Source organism: Canis lupus, chromosome 4, assembly GCF_011100685.1.
Source record: "Canis lupus familiaris isolate Mischka breed German Shepherd chromosome 4, alternate assembly UU_Cfam_GSD_1.0, whole genome shotgun sequence".
Lineage (NCBI taxonomy): Eukaryota > Metazoa > Chordata > Mammalia > Carnivora > Canidae > Canis > Canis lupus.
The window spans coordinates 10541138-10568797 of record NC_049225.1 but is presented as its reverse complement, the minus strand read 5'-3'; the positions used below and the strand labels follow the sequence as shown (position 1 = coordinate 10568797).

At 48.0% G+C, this 27660-nt stretch overlaps 1 long non-coding RNA gene across 5 annotated transcripts; it reads right to left on the bottom strand.

The window, feature by feature from the left end:
* LOC111095446 lies at nucleotides 1–27660 on the bottom strand. Of its 5 annotated transcripts, XR_005357829.1 has the most exons (8): nucleotides 23825–23998; nucleotides 23400–23473; nucleotides 23073–23302; nucleotides 11946–12138; nucleotides 10160–10426; nucleotides 2527–2677; nucleotides 1677–1718; nucleotides 656–711 (listed from the first exon to the last, which is right to left on the bottom strand). It is a non-coding gene; the product is annotated as an uncharacterized LOC111095446 (long non-coding RNA). The 5 variants fall into 5 exon arrangements; XR_005357830.1 differs by lacking the exon at nucleotides 656–711 and adding an exon at nucleotides 1–309 and having other exon boundaries at nucleotides 23073–23473; XR_005357828.1 differs by having other exon boundaries at nucleotides 23073–23473.

Below are 27660 nucleotides of genomic sequence, written 5' to 3'. Positions count from 1 at the left end.
TCTAGGAAACGGCGGGCCTGCTTTTATTTTTAAACTTCAAAGTTTGTCTTGGAGATAAAGTTCTATTTCCCCATGAGATTCTCAGGGTTCTGCATGGGTGTGAAGGAATCACGTAGCTCTCAGACAATTACTGGTAACCTTCACGGCCTGGGAGCTGTCGGATTGGCCTCCAGGCACGCACACTGGAGCATCGCAGGGCCTTGTCTTTGTTCTTCTAGAGATGAGCTGCTTCCTTCCACAGGGCTACGTATCAACCAGGATTTACTTCACCATTCTGATTGCTTTTTCAAATATACCCCACTTACCGATCTAGTTCAGTTTAATGGGAATAAGACATAGAGGGAACCAAAAGAAAAAATTCAGCGAGAAAAATTATTTTAGAAATAGAACAAATAGGTCAGTGGGAATCCCAAGTGCTCATTATTTGACTAATAGGTTCTTTGACTGTTGTGACACATAAAAGATGAAAGGCAAATGAATAAGGTGGGCTATTTAAAAATTGAAATAGAAAGGCCCTCTGCTCAGGGCACCTGGGTGGCTCAGTTGGTGAAGTGTCTGCCTTCCGCTCAGGTCCTCAGGTCGTGATCCCAGGGTCCTGGGCTGGAGCCTCCATCAGGCTCCCTGATCACTGGGGAGTCTGCTTCTCCCTTTGCCACTTCCCTGCTCATGCTTGCACACATGCGCTCTCTCTCTCTCTCTCTGAAATAAAATCTAAAAGAGAAAAAAAAAATGAAAGGTCCTCTGGGCTGGGGGAAAGCTGCCTACTGTGGGTCCGTGCTAGCGTGCTCTGAAATTTCTCCAGGACCATCTGCCCCTTGCCGTCCTCCTTTCCCCCATCACTCACGAACATGCAGAAAGACAATGTCCCTCTCTTGTTCAGCACGTTCAGCATGAGGAGCCACGCACCCACTGGGGTCCAGCTACTGTGTTCAGACTTGGCTTAGACCCTCAGGTCTTTCGGTTTCACCCACCTCCCACCCCCACCTCCCCCGCTGCCTTTTCTGCCACAGCCCACAACTCCTATTTCCAAGTCCTCTGGCCTGCCCCTTACCCCAACCCCAAATCCTTTCCCCGGCCCTCTTGCAGAGCTCTGTTCGCCTGATGGGTACTCCACTCCCTGTGAGTTACCATGTCTCCAGATCCAAACACATTGGGGATTCTACTTCTAGAAGCGTGTGATACATCAGAGTAGCTTTCATACTTTGGTGCTGGTGACCTACAGCCTGGTGTACACACACACACACACACACACGCGCGCGCGCGCACGTGGGCAAGCACACATACCCCTGAATCAAAAATTTCACAAAACAACACTTCTGTTTACTGTATGCAGTGCCTTCTGTTCCTTTTCTCCACCCTAGGCCACCCCCACATTTATAACATTCTGGTAGAAATCCACTAAACTGATTTCCCAATCCCCTAATAGCTTATGGTCAGCAGTTTGGAAAACCCTGGCTGAAATACTAATGAAAGGGCATGGAGGGCGCCCCTCAGCTCAGGGTTCCCACGGACCCTTCTTCTCCTGCCCTTTGCCCCACACCCCACCTGCCACTTGTGATTAAATAACAGTTTAACGTCTCTAAACCCCCTTTCACTCAAGGACTAACTCAATTAGGACTGAGCTAGTGGGAGCCTGAAGCAGATTAAGGGAAAACAAAGGAAGCTTTGGGGTTTACCTTCAGCTTTTATGTTTGCAGGAGCCTTGCTTTCTTCCCATGCTGTAGTCCCAGGCATCAAAGGGAAGGACAGAGCAGGAGGGAGGGAGGGGGGAGGGAGGCCAGGAGTGGGGACAGAGAGGGGGAGAGAAGTCAAGAGGGAGGAAGGGAGGAGAGAGGAAGAAGGGAGAAGAGAGCAAGGGAGGGAGGCAGGAAGGAGGGAGGAGGAACCCCCCTACCCCCCACCCCCACACACGTGCTCCCTCACCTGCTGAGGGCAAGCAGTGCCAGAGCTGCTCATGCACACCTTGCCCTAGTCCATCTGTCCAAGGTGAGCCATGGCTTTCCCCTGGGGGGACTGTGACAACATCTTTCCTTTCTCCTTCCCTCCTGCCCTTCTCTATCAGACTGTCTATCCTGTCCACAAATGATCGCGGGATTTGCACTACGTGTTGGCTCTCCCCACAGGAAGAGGACCCAGAGGAGGACAGGCAGCTCCCCAAAATCTCGGAGCTGTCTGGGCCTGACAGTCACCACATGGGAATGGTGAGGGTGTTCAGTGGAGGAGAGAGGAGGGCCAGGTGCTCTCGGGCATATGGTCAGAACTGATCCTCCACTGTCTTGGCCTGTGTGCTTCTGGGAACTGTTGTGGGCATGTGTGAATGTCCTCTGTTGTGCATTTCTAGGGCACGCTCCAGGAGTAGACATTCTTAGGGAGATGTGGCGGTATAACCCAGAGTAGCCATGGACACTGCTCTCCAAGCCCCTCTGACTATCAGGGCACCTAGCTCCCCCTCCCACCCTCCCCTAGCAGTTCAGCCAGTCATCTGTGGGGCAGAGAGCGGAGCACTCCCCACCCCTGTTGCCTTACCTAACACAGCTCTAGGCACACAGAGTTGCTTGGTGAACATTGCTGAATCTGTTGAAAGGGTCCATTTGGGCCTCTTGCAAATCTGATTCTTTCTAGTCCAGGGCCATCCAACAGAATTTTAATATGAGCCACATGTGTCATCTTACATTTCCTAGTAACCACATGAAAGAAAAAAGAAAGAGGTGAAATCAATTTTAGTAATATTGCATGTTTTATTTAACTCACTATATCAAAAATGTTATCACTTCAACGTGTAATTATTAGTAAGATATATGTAAATTATTATATAAGATTATTCATAAAATTTTTATGTTCTTTCTTTATTTGAGTACTAAGTCTTTGAGATCCAGTATGTGTTTTCCATGGCGGAACATCTCAATTAGGAACTGCCACACCTAAAGTGCTCAATAGCCACATGTGGCTTGTGGCTGCTGTCCTGGGCAGCAGCTCTAGACTCTCCCCAGACCTCAGAGTGACTGGGGCAGAGACCAGGCTTGGTTTAGAAGGAAGGCAGTGAGTGGAGCCATCTTGTCACAAGTTACACAGCAGGCTGCTTCCAGGAACTTTGCCACTGCAGCACCCCCAAACCCCTAGAATCCTCCTGACTTCCCTTCCCCACCCAGCTCTGTCTCTTGGGTGGGGACAATGGCAGGAGAAGAAATAAAAGGAACTAAGTGAGGACTTGGCAACATATGAGCATCTGTCACAGACCATCTGGCTGCCCCTGGTGAGGAGCCCATGCTGACCCCATGCCCAGCATAACCCCATTACCTGTAGAGAGCCAGCCTAGAAGCACACCCCATCAACATGCACATCTCTGCTGGCCACATTGGCTTAAGGGTAGTGACAGCTGAGTTCAATGACCATATCCACAATGCAGTTTCTGAAGACTTGCAGCCTTCAATCAATTTAGGTTGTCTTTTCTGGGACAGTGGAGACACACACAGATTGGCAATCCAATGTGAGCTCATTTTATTAGAAATAATCAACCATATGGTACTTTGCGACAAGTTGACATGCCCTTTGTATAATCAGTGTTGTTCAGCCTACTTGGTTATGAGCTGGATCCTGGCGCCATTCTCCCTGACAAGAATTCATTACCATCCTGTGAGTGAGTCAACCTTTACAGAAGGGAAACCTTTACAGAGCAGAGTGCAATGCCAGCTTGTCATATGCTAGACTGCTAGAGCCTCAGTTCCAGAATGTTAGATCTGGGATTCCTTACTTCTCTCCTAGTTCTGGGGTTTTCAATTTTCCCTTGTAAGTACAAAACTTTCTTTCAAATGAAAGCTTATGGGGGCCCTGATAAAGAAAGATTCTTCTGCAGAAGCCAGGAGATGGGCACAGAGCTCCCCCTCTCTTCTTCTTCCCCAAGCATCTCTGTGTGGCCAGAGCTGGCTTGAAAATCAACAATTCTAGGCAAACCATTCATAGTACACATCAGATAAGCAAGGCCCAGAGTCATTGTGGGTGACATGGTCACACAGTGCTGTGACAGATCAGAACCCACCCTCACATTCTAAGACCTCTATTGTACTGCTATATTCTTCCAGAAAGTTCCATGGAAGATCTTTACCAACAGACAAGTGATCTCTTACTTAGAAACAAGTTATCGAGAGGATGGTTAGGATTTATATAGCATCAAGAGCTATATGGGAGGCCTCATGCAGTGGATTTCACATACATTTTCTTTGTCCCTTACAAAGACTTAAAAATTTGATTATTGTCTTCATTTTACTTCATTTACTGAGGTTTGGCTATGCTACCCACACATAGCCCTTCAAGGCCATGAAAACCATTGGCCATAATGGTTGGGTTTGAACTTGGCCTGTTCCAGACCCAAACTTAACAGCTCAGATGCTGCTCCCACACATCCCAGAGCTCTGGGTGTGGAACAGGTGAATAGAAAACACATTATATTTTCTCACAGAAAAGGTATCATTAGTGGTAGTTAGTTTCTATGCCACCTCACAGAATTCAAAATGTAATCAATATGGTGCTACCACCTTAGTCCAAACATGGTCATCCCCCCTGGACCTCAGGAGATACTGGAAGCCCTAAGTTCTGCATCCCCAGAAGCTGCCAAGTGGCCTGAGCCCCAGAGTCTGTGGAGCCTGGCCCTTGGAGGTCTATTAGAAAAGAAATTGGATGCCAGCTCCTGTGAGGTTGGAGGAAGTTTTGATGCCAACAGGCAAGGAGAGGCCTCGTGGGGCTCTGGGGGCAACTTAGAAACAGCACAGGAGGATTCTAGATAGGGGTGTGGATGTTGGCAAAGACTCAGGCTAGGGTAGGACAGGAATGGGTGCAGCTCTCACTGGACAGTGTGGTCTCTGTGTGTTTAACTGTACTTGGCAGGTGAGGAATGGGCTGATCAGCTGGTCCATGGGCAAAGGCCTGAAAACCAGGCCCTGGATGCAGGCATGACATCTGCTCAGAGAGACTGTCAGGGATGTGTATACTCCCCAGTCTGCCTCACAACCTGCTTAGAATGTCCCTGACCAGCTGCCACCACTATCCTAGTTGAGCGGAAGAGCATTGGCCAATGTCAAAGACCACAGAGGTGCAAAGGAAGTCCAACCGGGGATCAGTGACGATTTCCTGAGGTCCTGAGGAAGGTGCTGGAGCTCCCCAGGAGGCTGATTGGCCTCATCTTTAACAAAATCTCAGGACCCGACTGTCAACTGTTGGACTGTCGGACTGTCACTGTCACTCTAATCAGGAGACCCACCCTGAGAGCCTGTTGGGCCAGGCGGCCTGAGCCAAGACAAACACCACATGAGCTCACTGGTCTGAGATTGCAGCTTGGATGTGCTATCTGAAATGTGGACTTTGGACTGCGGTCTTAACCAGAAAAAAAAATACACATGAAATCTTGAAACAAAAGAAAATGTTAACTTGAAACATTTCACTTTATCTTAGAGCTATTCAGATCCAAACATTGCTCATGGCAAAGCCAAAATTTTAAATGGGCCTTTGGGAAAGTAGTAAAATGAGGGGATTTCCAGAAATGGACAAGAAGATTAGAGTTTGTAGTACACGAAAATTGTTAAAAGGAAAAAGGTGACACACCAACCCCAGGGCTTGATGTGAGCTCTGACGCAAGGGGGTCAGAGCACATAGGCCACCTTCCCTTCCACAGCCTCCGCTTGCCAGGATTCAGTTTTGCTTCAGTTGCTCTGTGCTCTCTCTCTCTGTGCTGCACAGGGATAGTTCAGAAAGCGGGAAGACAGAGTGGTAAAAGGGGCAGCAAAGCGTCTGCTCCTGGGGACAGCAGACTCAGAGAGGGCTGTTCCTCAGAGCCAGCAGGCAAGGTCTAGGGCCATGAGCATCCTCCTGCATTTGCAGGACAATAGATCATACTCTTCCTACATTTAAGGGTCTTTCCCTTTCTGGCAAAAGAGCAATTATGAGTGGAGAGTGTTAGGCCTACCTGGTAAGTTGAGGCCAGACCACAGAAAGCCTTGAGAGCTATGGGAAAGTTAGGACCTTAGTTTGCAGGTGAATATATATAATCACCTGCACATCTGTGGATGCTCTCCAGCAGTCTATATTCCCATGAGAGAGACAAACAAGTACCTAACAGATTTAATTATGACTTTTGTAAGCTCTAACAAGGAGAAGTACGAGTTGCTCTGTCAGCACAGAATGAGGACAAGACTTCCTCTCTGGTTGCCAAAAGGAGAAAGCTCAGATTTGGGGAAATGGAACATTAAGTTTAGATTTGGAAATGTTAAGCTTGGAGGGCCTATAGATTGCAGGTGGCAAAGTGAAGTAGGCAGTGGAAATTTGGTTAGCTCTGCCAATCTGGAGCTCAGCACAGCAGAGATTTATAGATGTGGGTGGAATTAAAGCTCTGGACAGAGACACAGTTGCTTAGGAAGGGCTATAGAGAAATGAGATGATCTATAATGGAGTCTTCATGCTAACACTTAAAAGTTGGGTAAAGGGGTGCCTGGGTGGCTCAGTCAGTAAAGCATCTGCCTTGGACTCAGGTCATGATCCCAGGGTCCTGGGATGGAGCCCTGTTCAGACTCCCTGCTCAGTGGGGAGCCTGCTTCTCCCTCTCCTTCTGCCCCTCCCTCAGCTTGTGTGCGCTCTCTCGCTCTCTCTCTCAAATAAATAAATAAAATCTGTTTAAAAAAAAAAAAAAGTTGGGTAGAAAAGGATAAATCAGCAAGCAAAACCAAGGAAGCCTATGGTGTCTGACTCATTAGTTACTGTATTCCCCAGAACTAAACTCAATGCACAGAGTGAGTAATCAATAAATAAGAATTTATTGAATTCATAATATGTATCACCTCAGCTCTCTTTTCCTATGGAGGGACACTAGGCTTGTATTAATCAGCTATTGCTGTAATGGTGCTGTGTAGAACAAATGGCCCCAAAACTCAGTTACCCTCCAGCTTCAAACCCAGTTCCAGTCTATTCCACACGGCCCATTTTGAGGCTGAGTCTGAGGGACAATGGTTTGTTGAGGCACGCTTTCTCATGGCAAGTGCTTTTAGAGCCATTGTCCACAACACACCCACCCAAATTCTATCAGGAGTCATGGCCAAGCCTGAAGTCAGGAGGCAGGTAGTAGATGAGAACGAGCATATGTATAAGCTTTAGAGACAGAGAGATCTGGATTATGAGTTCCAATCCCAATTGTACCATTAGTAAATGCTTGAACTCAGCCAAATAACCTATCTAAGCCTCATTTTCCTTACCTTTAATATGGGTGGAATAGAGGCAACTGGGTGGTGCAGTTGGTTAAGCTCAGCCAAAACTATTGGTTTGGGCTCAGGTCATGATCTCAGGCTTATGAGATTGAGCACCGTACCCGGCTCATGCTCAGTGTGGAGCATGCTTCAGATTCCCTCTCCCTCTGCCCCTCCCACTCATGTTCTTTCTCTCTTTCTGTCTCTCTCCAAACTAAATAAATAAATCTTTAAAATGGGTATAATATTAGGTTCTTTCAGGAACTTTGAGGATTGAACATAATATACACAAAGCACCTGACACGTTACCTGACGCATAGTAGGTATCCAATACTCAGTAGCTACTATGGTCTGTGACCTCCCTTCTAACCTTAGTACTGAAGAGTAAAAGCTCAGCTATGTTGATCAGTTACCTGCTCACATCTGAGGCACAGCTGTGCCTGTATCCCCCAGAAGCTCAGTGGTAAGGCACATTCTAAATGAAGCTTCTGCCGAGGATGCCAGTGCCCAGGGATGGGGAAAGAGGCAAGGAAGATGATCAAGAAGTCTGAGGCAGAGGCCAACACAGCCATTGATTAAATGCCTCCCAGTTTGCTGGAGTTGGTGTTTCGTTTCGATCTGGGCTAGGCCCACACTTTTGCCTGAACACATCCTCACAAGAAATCTTGCTTCCCAGGCCCAGGCTTTAGTTCTGCCTCTGTCTTGAGTAAGACCAAAATATTAATGAGGAATAAAATTCTGCAGGCAGACAGCTTTCCAAATGATGCTTTTCCCAGATTGCATCTGAACTAGACCTTGGCCTGAAATGTAATATCCAGAGCTTTCTTTATAGCTTGTGAGGCTTTTTTCCATGAATGCTCATGTAAAGATGAGGAATTCATAAGATCCAATGAAATGTCTGGCACCGGTCCCAGGTTTATTCACTGAAAGCTCTATTCTTTTGTTCTCATCCACTATTTAGTAAATTACCAGCCAAGCTATCAGATGGGAAGTGTTGTTGTTGTCATCCTCATTTCATATTGACCATTCAGTATGCTTGTCTTTATAACTCTTAGGAAATGTGTTTCTGTAATTCAGCACTCTTTCTCAAATCTCCAGCAACAAATTTTATTTGACCTTAATTCATTCACTCCTCTGGTATTTACTGAGCACCTACATGTGTCAGGCACCATGCTAGGGGTTGGGAATTTACAGTAAATAAATATGCAACCACTGCCCTTGGGGAGAAAATTAGACAAGGAAACGGAGGCCCAAAGAGTAGAATATTTGTCTAAAGGCACACCACAAGCTTGAGCCAAGATGGGAAGTCGTATATCCGAACAGGACCAGCTACATAATTCGCAAATGTGGTAAATGAAATTATGAGGCTCCTTGTCCAAAAGTTATTAAGAATCTTGAGACACTGACAGCAGAGAACTAAATCAAATACAGGTCCTTCTGTCTCATGCCCATGCAACTGGCCTGTTCTCTGGATCGTATTTTTGAAATCAGTTTCTACTAATTCCATAATTAAATGAGTATGGAAGATGGGGGTGCTACAGAGGAAAGACGGAACCACCACCAATAATGTCTCAGATAAAGAACAAGCAGGAAATTCACATATGGTATTTCTGTTTGCTGGCCTGTTGTCAAAGTTAAATGTTTAGATAGTGTCTTGCCTCGATAAGTCCTTAGCAGAACACCACAGTTTGAATTTCTGAATGCTTTCATCACACACAAAGGAGTTAGAATTTTCAAACACACTTATCTGTGTATAGACTCTGAGGAAAAAAATCTTACATTTATGGCCAAACCAGCCCACTGTACAAATTGGTTGGTGGTTTGTGCACTGGAATATTAGCACAGGCTACTCTGTGGCATTTCTGGGGTCTCTCTTTTAAAAGGGAACATTAGCTACCAAGAGAAGGGAGCTCAAAACAACTCTTTAGTAGGATAGACCAGTTGTCCCAGGAGGTTTTGTTCCCTCCTTCTGGTTCCTGTGGAGGCAGGTCTTGGGACCTTTGGTGGGGGCAGTCCTGCCAGAAGTCCTTGGGCCAGGCCTCAGCATCAGCTAGGGATGTGGTATCTGGCCGCACTGGGAGCTGTTCCCCACTCGGCCCAGATATCCTCTTACTCATTTTAAAGGTTTACACACTGTATCTGTTTCAAGTTTTCAGGCGACAGAGCCAAGAGTGACACCAAACATCCGTTGAACTCCTTGTCTTATAAACACAAGTTGAGGGGAAGAGGAGTCAGCTGTTAAAAAAGATCTTCTTCCTCTGCCTCTTCTTCCTGTCTCATTTATCTCTCATCAATTCTTCCATCTAAAATTCATTTTTGGAAGCTCACAAGTCGATTTCTCAGCAGCAGACAGAGCACTGAAGAAAGGGATGACAACAAGAGTGGGACTCATTGCCTCATTCTCAGAATTCTGTACATGCATGTTCAAGAGGAGAGCCCTGGGCACCATCCTGGGCCACAGCAGGAGTTTAAATGAGTTGGATTCAGGAGGCTCTGGAACCAACGGGAAGCTCCTGAGTCCTGTTCTCTCTCCAGCTTTGCTATTAATTGGCTGTCCAGTCATGAGCAGGGAGTGAGTTAACTCCAAAGGCAGCAAAGGGATGGATGGGTATCAGATGACCTTCTCCACAGGGGGTTGTGAAGGGTTTCAGAAGGAGTTTGCCAAATTTTGAGCTCCTTGAAAGTGATAATGAAGCCAAATCCTTGAGTGTATTAGGGCAGGAGGTAAAGGGGCAGTCCCTTTGAGGAGTGAGGTGAGGTGGGCACTTCTGTGCCACTTTAGGGATGGAAAAACAATCAATCTTCCTCTGCCTCCTCTGTAGCATGTGCACACATACACACACACACACAGATGGGTAAAACAACATAAAACAAAATTAATAATGATAATAGTAACAATAAACTAGAAGTTTCTATCAGACTGATAAACTCACTGTAGAGGATTTAAAATCGTTTTGGGTAAAGTTTCCCAGGAAAAGGAGAGTCATCCTTTACTATAGTTTGTTGTTGCTGTTTTCCAGAAGCACTGTGGGCCCCTTTACAACCACCGTCCTTAAACTTCTCATTAAGACATCAGCATGAAGTGCGATCAGGCACTTGTACTGGAGGGCCCTTGCAGATAGTCTCAGGATGCATGGCAACCGGCCCAAGGGCTCATGTGTTTATTCTCCATATCCCACAATAATTTGAAGAGGTTTCAACTGAAATAAAGATGGAGAAATGTTAACACATAATTAAAGATTTAGTTAATATGATAAAATTCATATTAAAGCTCAAGAGGCCCCACATAACCAAACAATCTAGAAAAAGAACAATTTTGGAGCTCTCCTATTTCCTGATTGCTAAATTTACTGAGGCCACAACAAAAGCCAAATAGTATGAAACTGACATAAGGATAGACATATAGACCGTGAAGTAGAATAGAGTCCAGAAATAAACCCTTGCCTATATGGTCAGTTGATTCTTAACAAGGCTTCCAAGGTCATTCAGTAGGAAAAGGACAGACTACACAAACCATGCTGGGAAACTTGGATAGCCACATGCAGAAGGATGAAGTTGAATTGAACCCTTACCTTACACTGTATGCAAAAAATAATCTGACTTGGTCAAAGGCCTAAACATGAAAACTAAAACTATAAAACTCCTAGAAGAAAACATAGGGAAAAATCTTCCTGAGATTGGTTTTAGCAATGGTTTCTTGGAAATGGCACAAAAAGCACTAGCATCAAAAGAAAAAATATATAAATAAGACTGCTGCAAAATTTGTTGCATCAAACAACACTACCATGGGAGTGAAACCAAAACCCAAAGAATGGGAGAAAATATTTGGAAATCATGTATCTGACAAGGGATCAATATCCAACATATATAAAGAGGTTTTAAAACTCAAAAACAACCAACCCAATTTAAAAATGGGTAAAGAACTTGAACAAACATTCCTCCACAGAAGATCTACAGATATCCAGTAAGTCTGTGAAAAGGTGCTGAACATCACTAGCCAGTAGGAAAATGTAAATCAAAACCATAATGAAATACCCCTTCACATTTATTAGGATGGCCGTTATTTTTTTAAAAAAGAAAAGAAACAAGTGTTGAGGAGGATGTGATCAAAGGGGAGCTCTGGTGCATGGCTGAAGGTCATGGATCCACACGCCACCCCCATGAATCCTCTCTCTTTCTGAGGCTTAGGCTTTTGGAAAGAAGAGTCAGAAGACTTTAATCCCATCTCTTCCTCACCTGCATTGCCACCCTGAGGGCACAGGACTCAGAGCCTAATCTTTACTAGATTTAGGGGAGGGATCTGAAATGTTACACAAGTCAGGATCTGAAAATGTTACCCATCCATGATGGTTCCATTTCACAGGTGGTAAAATCATACCTAGAGGATAAATGATGTCTGCAAGCTCATCAGCTGGCAGGGGGCACTGTGCAAGGTTGTCTGTCTCCTGATGCCAAGGCTGGGTGCCTTCCATTGCACTCGCCAGCCTGAGACTGAGGACAGCCTGCCTGGGACCCACCCTGAGCCTTGTCCCTATACTCCAAGGCTGGGAAAGCGCAGCATCCCCTCCCTTTCCTTTCTGGCCCCATGGGCTGCTGTCTTGCAGCTGTGTGGGGTGGGCCTGCCCACTCCTGCTAATTCGACACAGCTGCCCCACCAGCATCCCTGGAGTCGGCCGAGAATCTGTTCCAGGAACACATGTGGTTTCTCACTGAACTCACAGAGTGAAAGTCTCTCCAGCTGGGGGGCCGGGATATGAGGCTGATCAGCAGGTGACACACTGGGGCCGGTTCCTGCCTCCGGGTGTAGAGGTTCCGGTTTGCTGCTTCTCATCAAGACCCAAAGAAGCAGAGATGGTGCTGGCAGAGCACACACTCCCACTGTTTCATCTTTCCTCTGCAGAGACCGAGACCACTTAAAAACAAACAAAAACAAAACTTAGCCTTTCCTCCATCACCCAAGTACAGCATACTCACTGCTGACCTTTGGAAAAGATGGGTACATAGAAGCAGAAAAGATCACCTAACCCACTCTGGCATCGTCTGGGCACATTCCCTGCTGACTTTCATGGGTTTTATCCATGGCCTACTCTTATTCCCCTGGCCTCCTCAGGCCAGGCCCAGGCCTTCTTTGATATACAACAAAGCTAACAGATCAGGAAACTACCATCAAGGAGAAGATAGTTTGTGGCCCACAGATTCCAGAAGAAAGGGGCACACTACGTCACCGAGGGATCATGTAGGACACTCAGGGAAGCATCGGGGTGGGTCGGGAGGGTTGTAAGAGCAAACGTGGGCAAGAGCCTTTTACTATGGTTTGGGCAAAGGCATGGGAGAGGCAGGGCAAGCAGGCTGAGGTTTGGCTAGCATGAATAACTTCAGGGCTTGGGGACAGAGGCCTGTCCCTTGTTTTCTGATCCCTGGCCCTGGGCACTTAGGGCAGGCAGATAGTAGCCCAGAACGAGAGCTGGATGAGGAGGTGGGAATGGGGTGTGCTCTGGATTGGCTGCTTTGCACTGGGAAAGCAAGACCTTTGGGTGAGTTGTTTACTATCTTTAGGAATTGACTAGCCCCGGGAGGAACAGTCCTTCCAGGGTCAACAAGGCCCCAGATGACAAAACATCAGAAAACCAAAAATAAAAGACACATTTAATTCAGGACAAAAGCCACCTGGAGAGGGGGACTTGACTCCCTAGACAGTGCTGGCTGCATTAGGTACCCTGCCCCTTCCTCCCGGAACCCTCTGCAGGAGAGGTGAAAGGCAGCCCTAGGCAGAGTAGAGGGGCCATCCCGCACCTTTCTTGCCACTCTCAGATGGTAAGGCACTTGGGCCCTTGCCACCCAGCACCCCACAGAACCCTGAGTGCAAAGGCTCTCTTCTGTGTGTTCCCAGATTGCACTCTCAGGACAGAGATGGAAACCCATGAGGACGGGGCCAAAGTGAAGGTCAATATCCCCCCCTCCAAGCCCTGTCACTGGCCAAGCACAGATCTCTTCCTTCAGGCCTTGTTCCCTCCCAGGATGCTTGTCGGCGCTCAGTCTGCCCACAGGGCCACCAGACTCCCAGAGATGAATGTGGTCCTGACGCAGGACACCCTACAGGTTCCCCCTCAGGACCATTGTGGCCATGGAGTTCCCACTATGTAATAGGTGATTTGGGAGTGTGCCTTTTTTTACATAACCTCAAATCATAAACATTTCCTATGTTTATTAAGAACTCTTCATAAAATCATTTACTTATTTGCATAATCACCTCCTGTGAGCATATCCCTGTTTCCTACACACTCCCCCGCACCTCCCCCTCCCCCGCACTAGACCTGGGAGGAAAGAGAAGCTTCTGTCAGGTGCTCCTAATGCTTGCTTGCTTCCTCCTAAAGCTACACATGCTCACGCACAGTGACAACGGAAGAAATTAATGAGGAGGCACCTTGCAATCATGCCAGCCTGAGTGTACAAGCATATCTCCCTTCCCAAGGCTGGCTATCAGCCAAGAGAGCCTGTCTTGGAGCTCAGCAGAATGGGTGAGGGCATAAAGCTATCCTTTGTGTCTTGTTTTTCTTCTGTGGAAATGCAGCTGAGTTCTCTGAACCAGCCTCCCAGTATACCCAGGCTAGTATTCTTACTCCCAGAATAACAGGTATTTTGTTACTTCTTTTGTCCTTCCAGGCACCCAGCTCAGAATGAGGCATGCATTAACTGCCATTCCTTGAAGGAAGCCTGTATTTTACAGGGAAGTACACTAAGGGATCAAGCATAACATCTGCTGAGTGAGAGCCAAGCAGCAAACTGTGGACAGAACACCTGCCCAGATCCACATCCTCATTGCCCTTAAGGGTGAGCATTCAAGGTCCCTGACCTACCTAAAACAGAATTCAGACAGACAGAATTTGGACAGAGCCACTGGGATTCACTTGAACATGAGAAGTTCAATGTGAGAAGGATGGAAGATGTTAAACTCAATGAATATTTAAATAAACACGTTTTGGCTTACTAAATCCTACAAATAACTTTTAATGAGCCTCAAAGTCATATTATGAATTAACTTCAATTAATGAAGAAAGGGGACTGAGGGGAGAAGAAAGAAAGATTCAGGGAGAGAAAGGATCAAACTGAACAGAGAGAGAAGTGCAGAGTAGAGGGAGCTGGCAAGTTGCAGGCAGGGGCAGCCTGGAGGAGGCCCAGAGGAGAACAGGAGTAAGAGGCCAGGAGCTGGGGAGACTGGTCTGTGCCCTCATTGCTGCTGCTCCATCTGCTAGCTCTAGGACCCATACCCTTCTTTGCCAGCTAAATGGCCAATTAATAATTATCCAGATTTCTATTCTCTCAAACATTCAGGAAGCCAAAGGCTGGCAAAGTGATTCAAAACAGAGAAGTTCAGCTGAGCCTAGAGTGGAAGCCGTCTTTAGAGCAGGGGATAAACTCAGCAAACCAATGATCAGCTCTGAGGTGCAGGCCAGGTCAGGGCCATCAGCTCCCAAGGGTGTCCAGGAACACCTTGGACCTTCTGAAAACTCAGATGCCAAGGGCTTCCTGGACTAACTCAGCATATTTATCTTATTATTAGTAATTCCATAGCCAAGAGTTTGGGTCCCTTCATGTACTTCCCCTACTCCTGATCCAGGCCCCCCATCCCCTACACATTCTATATTCACCACCTCAAGAGCCCTCCCCATCTACTAAAGAAGGCATACCCAATAAATCATAGTAACACCCAGCAAAGTGTGGAACTATCATGTAGGGGGTTTGAGGTTTCAAAAAATCTCCCATGGACTTTGGGTTGAGGCCCTAAAAATCCTAAAAATCACAACTATAAACAGAAGCAGACTAGTACCTCGTGTTTGGTTGGCACTCTACAGCTTTCAGAGCTTGTCCCCGAACCCTGGCCACCTCATGATTCCACCTGGTGGGAGAAGCAGGTGTGAGTCAGACATCTGGGTTTGATGCCTGATCCTGCCTTTTAGGAGTTCCATGAACTTGGGCAGGTCATTCAACCTCTCCTAGCTTCAGTGTTGAGTTTTAAAATGCTACAAAAACACTGCCTCATTCAAGTACTATTTTAGGGATAAAAGGCTTTAAGCTATCAATCTCTATAAATATGCTAGGATATCAGTTGAGAGGGCCCCTGTCTCAAGGGGTGGTCAGGGTGGGTGTGATTATTTCAGTTCAGTGGTCAGTGGTGACTCTTGAGGTCAATTGTGTGGGAAGGGCAGTCAGCAGGCAGACCATGACCATGAAGAGTAGGGATGCAGAGAGGGGAGCCATGGCCCAGCCATGAGGTCACAGGGACCACCCATCATCCTGGGATCCTGGGCCCAGTGAGAAAGCAGAAAAGGGTGGATATTGAGAGGAAGAATGAGGGAAGAAGCATTGAGACCAAACTCTGGCTTCACACTGTGGCCTGGGCAAGGCTGGCATCCGTCTGTGGTAGCAGGAGAACTTTCTCCAAACACCGATGGCTTCCTGCCAGACACCCAACACTATGAGAGCGAGGCTACCTCATCACATTTATCATCTCACCTGTTGCCACTAGCAAAGCACGTAGCAGAGGAGTTTTCTTGAATGATTCGGTGAATCAATGAATGGATCAATAAAAGAAGGTCTTGCCAAGATACCTTTTCTTTCCTGTCCCTTCTGAAATTACACAAAACCTGAGAGTAAAGTTGATATGGACCTACAAGGGGAAGAGACAGCATATCCAGTATTTTAAGTGTGATAAGTAAAGATGCTGAGAAAAAGGAAAACAGGAGCTCCTGGGTTGCTCAGTTGGTTGAGCATCCGACTCATAGTTTCAGCTCAGGTCATGATCTCAGGGTCTTGGGATCAAGCCCTGGGTCAGGCTCTGTGATCAGCCTCAGGATTCTCTCTCCCCCTCCCTCTGCCCCTTCTCATGCGTGCCGGTGCGCGCTCTCTCTCTCTCTCTCTCTCTAAAACAAACAAACGAACAACAACAACAAAACCTTAAAAAAGAAAAGAAAAAGGAAAATAAAGAGAAAGGGAGTTTTAAAGGTCATGTATGTGCATGCCCCTGTGTGCATGTGTGTGTGGGAGATGGACAGACAGACAAGCCAATTGAGAGAGCGACAGAAGTACCCAGACAGGTGTTTCCAAGAATCCTGGCTCTGTAAGGCGCAAGGACTTGAAATCTTGGAGTTGACATCTATCTTCATGGTTTTCTAGAGAGCTCAGCTTGGTGAGCACCAGCTGGCTGGCAGGTGCCACGAGAGAGAAAGGAGCCTATGAGAAGAGGTGATCGATGGAGTCCATGCTTCATCTGTCACTGGGAAATTGATTTCAGCAAAGCCACTGCTGTTTAAGATCTGGTTATGGCCTATAGGTCTTGAATTTCTTCTGCCAGCCATAAAACAGATGTACTCCAAGAGTGAGACAGAGCCTGAGAGCCCACGGAGGGCTTGCAAAGCCCAGGACCAAGTACCCAGGGGGTGCAGTCTAAAGTGGGAATTAGGCAAATATCTGTAAGAAGCCTTCTGAGCATCCAACGACTGGAGAGATGCCGCCACCCAAGGCCAGCCATGCTCTGTCCTTGGCTCACAGGCCCTCTTGTGAAATGAAAAGTGAAGCTGAACTGAAAGGAGGTGGTGCTCTTTGGGGTGTGCAGACTTGCTCTTGGCATCATTTCACACAGCTGAGGTGTCCCGTGGGTCTGGCCACCCAGATCTGTGACTTCATGCCCAGGTCATCCAAACTTTACTCCATAATAAAGCCATTGGGTGCTCACAGCGTTCTCTGCCCTTCACACTGGGTGGAGGGTAATGGCAAGGGCAGCACATTTCTCCAATCTGTGTCACAGTAAGAGCCTGTTTTGTCCCTGCTGCATCCAGTTTGTGGTTTTGCCTTCTGTCTTATCTACTAAGTCTCCCTTGGAAGAACAAGATCTGCTGCATGCCTCCGTTTTCTCCGGGCTTAACCCTACTGTGACCACATTCTTCACGGCACAAAGACCCAGAGCGCTGGTCTGACAGCATTGAGTATTTGTCATGGGAGTCTGGAACAGGTGGCCCTGGGTTCTGACTCACGTCCATAAATGCACATACCAGACACGTGCACAAAACAGGCATGCCTCATCGACCTCCTTAATATCACAGAAAGACTTGAGAATTTTGTCTATAAAGGAGGTATATAAATAAGCATAGCTTTGATCATGAGCCTTTCCCATCAGCAGCTGCAGTAACAAACGCGAATCCGGTAGGCATTGTGTGGGACACTAAGAGACTGACTTGGTGCAGACGCTGGCCCAGGAGGCCTCTGGAAAGGACTTGCTATTGGATTTGCTGTGTTTTCCCAACACTTCTGTTTAGAGATTTCTTCATTGGCAAAGCACAGGTCGGTTCTGCCTTAATCGGACTCCGCTCTGGCTGGTAGGACCCAAGGACCTCCGCCTCTTCCAAGTACCCTATCTGTGCAGACATTTGTCCTGGGAACTCTCTCTTGCAGGTCGCCAGCTTTGTCCTCACAACCATCCTGAGGGCCAGTAGTGCATAGCCTTTGTCACTTAGCAGAAGTAACAAAGTTCAGAGTTTGTAGTTAAGCTAAAACAGGAACACTTCTCTGTTTCCTCACCTAGCACCTTACTGAGACTCACAGTACAGAGGTTTATAGGACAATCAGGAAGTTGAGAAAGAACAGAGAAAGCAGTATAAGGACAGCATTTCCCTTCTGCCTTTGTCCCTAGCTTTTTTTGGTCTGCCAAGGAAATTCAGGGGACCCGGCTTCCTAGCTGTTTGGTTCCACAGGTCAGGGGTCCTTTGGCCAATGCTAGGACAGGGTGAGTAGGTGATGGATTTTCCTGCAGAAGGCTGAGCAGACACAGAGCACATGGGGGAGCCTGTCACGCCAGGGTCTGAGTGCCCACAGAGGCCGTGGGCAGGACCACACAGGGGAAGTCTCAGTGCATCCACCTGCACGGAGCCACAGAGCCCCCACGAAATAGGATTCAGCTATGCAGTAGATCCCAGATTCAACTGGTAAATGATGAAAACATAAAACATTTGCTTAAATCAGAATCCAGTTAGAAAATGAGGCCTCATTTGTGGAGGAAGGGGACCTAAGGACCTGGTGAAAGAGTTGCAGGGGTCAGGAGACCGTGGGCAAGGCAGCCCCAGGGTGCGGAGGAAGCTGGCAATGCACCACACTTCCCTACAGACCAGCAGTCCTCCCCTTCTTTGGGGCACAGCCCCCCTTAGGAGTCTGACTGAAAGGGATGGCCAAGCAACTAAGAAAACAGCACCTAGACCCTTGCTGCGTTTTTGCCTATTTTTCAAATTGCTTTGGACTTTCTTTGGTCCCACAGTCAGGATGTAGAATCAGTATAGAGAGTGTAACAGGATGTCACGTGAGGACTTGCCCTGTTGCATTAAGATCTTTGCTGAAAAGGACAGTTTGTGAGCACCTGTGCATTGCTTTGTTTTAAAGATTTTATTTATTTATTCAAGAGAGACATAGAGAGAGAGAGAGAGAGAGAAGCAGAGACACAGGCAGAAGGAGAAGCAGGCTCCATGCAGGGAGCCCAACACGGGACTCAATCCCAGGACTCCAGGATCACGCCCTGGGCCGAAGGCAGGCGCTAAACCACTGAGCTACCCAGGGATCCCCTGTGCATTGCTTTCTAAAGAGACGTCCTCAAAATAGAGCACCTTCAAGAGGCGCCAAAAGTGGCCAAATACTAGTTCTTTGAATTTCAGCCCATCACCCGCCTCTAGCCTACTTACTGGGAAAATGAGTTCATGAGAGGGGTGTGAAGATGACTTTAGGGAGAGCTGAGTCCTGGGTATATTCTTCTGCCCCAGGAAAGGAGGTGCACCCTTCTCCTGACCCCTGCCCAGCCAAGGGTGGGGGCTTGAAAAGCAGTGGCCCCCCCCACACGGTGGAGGCCAGCCAGCAGACAGGTCTTCACCTGAGGCTCCGCTCTCTCACCTGAGGACAAGCTGGGGACCAAACCAGGAGAGAAGATCAAAGGGAGAATCAAAGCCATTGAGGTGCTAGAGGAAGGAAACCCTTCCATCACACAGCAGAGGCAGGGGAGTGCTGACCCCACCTCCTGTCTTCATCTGCTTCTCCTTCCATCTGGGGAGCCAACCCTGGCTGCCAGCCTCAGCAGTGATCTCCTGACTCCCCACTCGACCCCAGGCCCCCCGAGCCTGACCCTTCTCTGCCCTTGGCCAACATCCACTGTGGCAGCAGCACCCGCTGGGCTCGAAGCCAGCTCTGAGCAGACGGATTTCACCCTTTTGTGAGGCACTCGGAGGCAGTCAGCAAACACTTCAGGAGAGGTTGAGACAAGTAGTAAGGCAGCTAGTTGGGCACAATCCTGTGGGGATCCGTCTAAATAGAGCCCAGACTAGTTACCCCAAGCTGGACACCTTTACTTCTTCCTACTTTTCCAGCTGGGTCCTGAAAGATACCAGGTGCCCATTTTTCCCAAACATATTACCTCCATCCTGGGCCATCCAATAGAAAAGGTAAGAATTTAGTATAATATCAACATGGGGACCCCAACGCTTTTCGTTTTTTAAGATTTTGATGATTTTCATTAAAAAAACTTTTTTGATATAGGCATCATGAGAAAAACCTCTGAATGTTTTGGGGTTTTGTAAATATATGATTCAGTGCTGTATTCGTTTTTAGTTGTGTGTGGGTGATGGGGGTGGGTGCGCTCAGGGCTCTCTGCACACCAGCTCCCAGAGTCCAAGAGTCCCGGTGAGGCGTCCAGATCTCTTCCTGTGTCAGGTCTGCTCCCATGCTGCACCCACAATGCCTGTTCAGCCCTCAGAAGGGAAGGGAGGCCCCAAGAGGTTTAGGAACTGACTCTCAGACCCCACATCTAGTGAGTAGCAGAGCCGGGTGTCAAGCCATGACAGGCAAGCTGCAGGGGCCCAATACCCTGACCCTCCTTTCTGAGAGCCTGCCTTGGGCGCACAGTCCCCGTTCTTCCTCCTGCCACGCTGGCCCAGCCGCACCCATGTGCCAGCCCAGCCTAGGGGGTTGGGGGAGGACTTACACCAGGACCAGGCGGGCGCTGTGCTTGCACACTCTCCACTCCCACTTCCAGGAGAGAGCCCGTTGCTTACTGCACCAGCACACCCCTGAAGGTGCTGCGGGCCCTCGCCAGCCTGGGTCCTATGAGACCGTGAGCAGCCTGCTTCCATTCTCCAAGGTCCCATCTCCTCAGCTACAGACAGAGGGAGTAGGAGCTGTCTGGCCTAATGTCAGAACTTCAGTTAGGCTTAAATGAAAGGGAGGAGAAAACACTGGAGAACTCATCCACGGATCTAGAATGCTGTACCAGGTGCTTATTAAGGTGGTACAGTCAGTCCATTTGGGAGCTCTGGGGACAGGAGGTCCCATCCTGGAGCAGGAGCAGGAAAGTGTAGCTCATGCTCCTTGACCTCCTGGATTAGCAGATCCAAAGAGCTCTTACCACCCACGTGAGCGCTCACTCAGACTCCTCAGGGGTGGTGATAACTTCCAGGCAGTCAGTGGCCTTGCCCTCATCCACAGGCCTGGGCTTCAGTCTTGGGGGCCTGGAGAGGGCCTGGGGTGGCATAGTTCTTACACATGGCATTTTCACTGGGGGCAGCCTCATCCTTTTATATATAATGTCATTTTCCGTGGATCCCATGGCCTGAAAAAACTGAGAAACAACTCAGAATAAGAGGAGAGCAGGAGCTCTGGGCAGAAGCTGGACCTGAACACAAGGCAGAAGCCAGGACCTTAGGGCTGACATTCTGCAGAGTCAAATCCTGGGCCAAGGAGCAAGCATCTGAACCATCACGGTACAAATGGGCAGCTTAGGAAAACCAGACGCTCCTCTCCTCACAAGGCATCGTTATTATCACACCCACCAAGACATCCCCAGATACAAATATTATTTGAAATGTGCAAAGGATGCATTCTCATGTTTGTATAAACATTGTTATTGTCATTGTCATTGCTTTGCCATTGTCAGGGGTTGGGACACTTTTCCTGCAAAGGGCCAAGGTGTAAGTATTTTTAGGCTTGTGCATACAGGTCATACAGTCTCTGTCACCACTACTCAAATCTGCCCCTGTAGCACAAGAGAAGCTATAAACAATAGGCAAATGAGTGGGCATGGGTTGTATCCCAATAAAACTTTATTTACAAAGGCAGGAGATGTGCCAGATTTGGCCCAGTGTCAAAGTTTGCCACCTCCATGCTTTATAATATGGCTTCTGAACAAAACCAGAGTGATTGCTCTAGAGACACAGGTGTAGGACAATTCTAGTACCTTCCCCCACCTGCCAACAAATTCCTACCTCCAAGTCCCTTCTGTGCAAAACTCCTGGAGCTACCCATAGTGCTGCAGAAACTTTCTCCTGATACCAGTCAACTCCTCTACACATGACACTAACTCAATGTGCCTGCCCGCCCATGAGACAGAAGGAGCCAGAAGTCCTAAAGATAGACAGCAAGCAGCAAGCAGAAAGGAGACCAGTGCTCTTTGCTGTTCAGATATGAGATTGTTCTTCTGGTTTTTCTCCAAAGAACCACACTGGTAATAAACAGATTGATGCCAATTAAAACAGGAAGAGAAAGCTGGCTCTGTTAACAGCAAAAAAGCTGATGGCAAGCATGTCCTGACTGGAAAACCCTCTGCTGCTTTCTTCTTCCTGCTAGGCAGCGAGGAAAGAGGTGGGAAGTGAGGCCACCAGGACTGAGCAGACAGGCCGGAAAAGAGGGCTGGTCCCTTCACGTGCCAGGAAGGGCTTTCTCCAGGACAGGATGCAAGACTAAAAACACAATTGGAGGGATTGAGTCTAGAGATGCTGGGTTTCAGGAAAAGGTCAGTACAATCTCATTTCCTTGAGATTGCGAAGATGAGGTTTTTAACTGCTTAGAAGGAGTGGAGGCAAGATTTCCTAAAGGCAGAGAAGCCGAGACTTCTTAACAGTTTTTCCCAGTACTATGGTGATAATCCCCACTGTGTAGATGAAGGTTATTTTTCGAATTTATTAAGAGTTTCCTAAGTAGTGCCAGGCACTGTGCTAAATGTAAAATCTCCATTTTACAGAGAAGGCAGCAAAGAATTGGAAGAGCCTGTCCAGGGCAGCCCGGGTGGCTCAGTGGTTTAGCACCACCTTCGGCCCAAGGCCTGATCCTGGAGTCCTGGGATGGAGTCCCATATCGGGTTCCCTGCATGGAGCCTGCTTCTCCCTCTGCCTGTGTCTCTGCCTCTCTCTCTCTTTCTGTGTCTCTCATGAATAAATTAATAAAATCTTAAAAAAATAATACTGGAATAACCTGTCCAAAATCTTAGAGAGAGAGAGAGAGAGAGAGATCATCTTAAGGAACTGGCTCACATCGTTGTGGAAGCTTGGTAAATTCAAAATCTGAAGGGCAGGCCAGTGGTTGGAGACCCAAGAAAGAGTCGCAGTTTGAGCGCAAAGGCTGTCTGCTGCCAGAATTCCCTCTTTAGGAGTAGGTCAGTTTTTGTTCTCTTGAGGCCTTCAGCTGATCGGATAAGGCCCACCTACATTATGGAGGGCAATCTGCTTTACTCAAAACCCACTGATTTAAATATTAATCTCACTCTAAAAATACCTTCACAGAAACATCTGGTATAGTGTTGGACCAAATAATCGGGTACGTGGCCCAGCCAAGTTGACACATAAAATCATAAATGCTGTCACAGCATCTACATTACCTGAGACCTTGTGAGAAACCTCAAATCAGGCTTCATCAGACCTACTCAGTAAGAATCTGCATGGAAAATTTGAGGAGCACTGATGAAGACCACTTACTCTGCTCCTTCTAAGACTTCCTCCTTGCTTCCCATTAACACCTACAACAATTCACTTAGTAACTTGTACTCACTGTTCCTCCAGTGCCCTTCCTACATCACAGCGAGGGAAAGTAAAGTCTGGATGTCCCATGGAGGGCTGAGCTGGAATTCCTGCACTCTGCTGTAGATCTCACTGATCCATTCTTCCCAAGCCTCCTGAGCTCCAGGCTGATGCCTTGGGATCCTGGAACACAACCTTTTTCTGGTCCAGAGGTACTGAGACATCTGCGGCCTTCCATCCTTCCCACTGGGACAGACGTCACTGTGGGATGGGAAGACGCTTGGGCTGTGAGTCAGGAGATCTGGACTCTGTTTCTGAGATTTCCAGCTCCCTATGTGACGACAGTTCCATCACTTACCTTTTCTGGCCAATGATTTTCTTAGGTATAAAATGAACGTTTTGTCCTAGGTCAGTGGCTTTTAAGTTCTTTTTCTGCAAAACCAATTGGATTCTTTTTGGTAAGTGAAATATTACACAGAACCCCAAAATGCATTAAGAAAAAAACTGGAGACTCATAATAAAGGAGAGAGGTTGGAGAATGGTGACTGAGCCCCATAGGGCTGCCCCTTCCTCTCTCGTACCTGTGGGTGGCTCCCGAATGCAGGGCTGTAGACAGCACCCTGGGAGCCCTGCCAACACAGGGGAGGCTGACATCTCCTTCAGCCCCTGCATTCTGCTGCTGAGTCTGAGCCCCTTGCCCTGTCCTGGCCACAGTGGGGGTGAGGAAGTGTGCACCTGACAACCAAGTGATCAGAGTTCATATCCTCAGTTGTCCCTACTCACCCCTGTATCAGTCTGTAGGGCTGCCATAACAAAGTACCACAGACTTGACAGCTTTAACAGCAGACATTTACGTCCTCACAGTTCTGGAGGCTAGAAATCTGAGACCAAGGTGTTGGCAGGGTTGACTCCCTCGGAGGCCTCTCTCCGCGGTGTGGTAGACAGCCATCTTCTCCCTGTGGTTTTATGGGTCGTCCATCTGTGTGTGTCTGTGTCCCAATCTCCTTTTCTTTAAAGGTCACCAGTGAGATTGGACTAGGGCTCACTCTAAGTCTCATTTTAATTTAATCACCTCTTTAAAGGCCCTGTCTCCAAATACAGTCACATTCCGATGTGGTGGGGTTAAGACTTCAACATGGGAATGGGGCGTTAGGGGGGCACAATTCATAACAGCCCCTGTGGCACTGAGTGCTTCAGGGCTCAAGGCTTGCCTCCAGCACACTCCCTCAGACACTTCTTCCATCACCCTCTCCCACACCCCATCAGGTGCCATGTCACTTGAGGAGGGCCCAAGGGAGAAGGACTGGCCTGACCTACGAGGGTAGACAATGGCATGGGGGCAAGGGGGTTCTGTGGCCTCTGAGGACTCAGGCTGCTTGAGCAGAGACACCCCTGCCGGCACATGGAGGGGCCAGAGCCAGGGTCTCAGCTGCTGATCCTCAAAGCTCAGGCAGGCGGTCAGCAGCCGGAAATAGTGTCCTTAGTTCTACTACACAATCTGGAATAGAAGCCAAGGTAGTCAGCCAGCCCCTCAAATCAGGCCATGTGGGGGCAGGGGACTGATGCAGCCTCAGTCACTGAAATGCAGGAGCACCCGGAGCAGGGCAGGAGCCCAGGACTCCATGTTCTGGCCTCAGTGTCCAGGCCACCCCAGGAGGGAGGATGCGGCAAAGACTGCCGACAAGCTCCCAGTAGCGATTCTCTTACTCTTGCCCTCTGCTAGGGCTTTAGCAGGGCGCAGAGCTGCCCAGCTAGACACTAAAATTTTTCATCTCCCTAGAGGTTGCGTTGGCATTGCCTAGCCTCTGGTCAATGGGAGGTGAGCAAGAGTGCTAAGTGCAACTTCTTGGTGGCACGCCTTAAAAATCCTGTCCCCCAACTCCACTTCTGTCCCACAGGCTACAATGCAGATGTGGCCATGTGGCTGAGGACCACAGCTGAAGACAGCAGAGCAGCAAGAGGAGGAACCTAGGTCTAGGAGGCCCTCATTGAGCCCACCCATCTGCCTGGACCCTCCCGTCTCTGGACTGCTACATGAGAGAGAAATCAGAGTCTGTTCTGTCTGGCCTCCTTGATACAGCAACACTCCCCAGCTAATTCTGAGGACAGGAAAGAAGAATGGGCTTAAGGCTGTTTCCATGCTTTCTTCCTGTCTTCCTAGTCTGGGACAGGAGCTAGAGTGTGACACTCAGGAGGGGATGGCAGAGGACAGAGAATGAACAGGGGAGGACCACCCCACTTGGCAGCATGCCAGGGGCCACTGTGAGATGCCCATGAGCCCTTGGGGAGCCCCTGGCTCCCATCCCCACGTGCCTGTCCTATTCCTGTTCCCCTTCCCTCTCCTCTGACATTTTCCTGACCTTAGACTCCCAAAGGCTTCAAGATGTCAACTATCTGGTTCAGTAAACTGATCTGTGCCAATGACAAAGGGCCCAGGTAAGGAAGCTCCTTTCTATTTCAAGTCCATGAATAATTATTTAGAATGCATTGCTGTTGGATGCTGCCCATTATTTCCATGTATGTTAAGAAAACAATGTATCTTCCTACTTCCATCTGTTAATATAATAAATTATGTAAATTAATTTTTATTAATATCAAAGTTATTTTGTTTTCCTTGGTCTTAAGAAGGAAGGGGATGAGGGATGGGGAAGACCCAAGGCCAAAGCCCAGTTCTTGAACCCTGGGCAGTGGAGTCTCTATGTTCTGACAGCACAAAAGGCCAAATAGAAAGATGTAGGCATATTAAGAATGAATTTTTTTAAAAAGATTTTATTTATTTATTTATTCATGAGAGACACAGAGAGAGAGAGAGGCAGAGACACAGGCAGAGGGAGAAGCAGGCTCCTTGCAGGGAGCCTGATGTGGGACTGGATCTCCCGTCTCCAGGATCAGGCCCTGGACTGAAGGTAGCGCTAAACCGCTGAGCCACCCGGGCTGCCCCAAGAATGAATTTTTATATAGTTTGAACTAGTTGACAATTTTCCAAGATAGATCACCTGGATCAAATGGGTGGTTTCCTCAGGGTGAGTAAAATCCCATCTAATAAGATTCTGTGCTATCTCCTTTATATGAGAATTTATTGTTTACCGCAGGGGCTTTTATGAACAAGAAAAATGTCATTTACTTGGGTGAGACACAGGAGACTGTTTAGTTTACCAAAAAAAAAAAAAAAAAGTCAAGGTCTTAGCTGTTTATTTTCTGGACAATAGGGCACCATAAAATGCCCAGAGACCTATGTCTCCAGAATATGAACAAGTCAGAAAACAGAATACTTCTAGGCCAGAGAAGTCCATAAATTTGTACTTAACTTGATCTGAGGGTCTCTGCTCTTTGAATCTGAGGGCCCCATCAGAGCCTTGACGTAGGGTCAGTGTCATCTGTTTGTATGTTTAGGTCAAGGGACCGTGTGGCAGGGCCTCTGGAGAATATGGTGTGGCTCAATTGGAAGACAACCAGGCTTGTGTCACCCCGGGAGGGCCTGGCCAGAAGAGCTAAGGAGTGAGGAAGAGGAGGTTGGCCGGCCTTCACCTTCCTGATGTCAATGTTTGGCGAGGCTGAGGCAGGAAGGGCAGGCACCAAGCCAGCCCAGAGAGGCCCGGCGTGAGACGGGGGCAGGAAAGAGCGAGGAGCAGAGAAAGCAGAACTCAGGCCACCGTGGAGGCAGGAGCACGTCTGAAAACAGTTTTGGATGGACCGTGGGGAGAGGTGATAAACAGAACATTCTGGGGTTCAGCTCTGCCTTTTTTGCTGCCACCCAAGCTAAGCAGCATATGGAAGAAATTTTATTTCTTCTCAAATGTTGATGCTAATTTTGAAATCTTTCTATTCTCACAAGACATCAAACTATATAATGGGAGAACACACAGATTGCTACCCATGTGACAGCTTTCCAAAGAAAAGCCCACATGCTCTGTGTTATGTTGTTCCAAACCCTGCACCGGGTGGGATGCAGAGCCGCCGTGGCGTGGCCCCCGCCCTTAGCTCTGACGCAGACTGGGGCTGCAGGATCTTTACGCCCCTTACACTTGTTCCCAAACGTTTCATGAGGTTAAATGTCATTCTACTGGGAAAAAACACCACCAGCAGTGCCTTCTGAGAAGTGGGACCCTAATAAGGCTGCTCCCTGGCTACCTCTTCAGAGAAATCCCCCTAAGAGCACATAGCAGCTGAACAGCAGTGCGAGAAACATTTAGCAAATTAGTCTTTAGAAAAAGTAAACATGAATTGAAGTACTATTTATATTAAGCATGTCAAAAGTCTCATAGTTGAGGAGCTGGTCCAGCCTCCAGCTCTCCCTGCTCCTCTCCTCCCTTCTCTCTTCTTCCTTCTCCTAGCATTATCTTAGTGGTCTTGAACTGCCAACTTCAACACACTGCTTCCGAATTTTTACCCACAAAATGAGTTTAATCCTTCAGTTACGGTGTAGCTATCTCTCAGATCAAAAGAAGTCACCCCGGACATTGCGCTTACCTGTGGTCTGGCCAGTCTGCACCTCTTCAGACCCGCCGCAGGACCACAGAGCAGGCTGTGCTCCTCCCTGCGGCCAGATCTCCAGCCCCACAGCTTCCCTTCCCACTGGGGCTTCCCTCATAGGCAGGTCACTGTGTGCCCAACTTGGT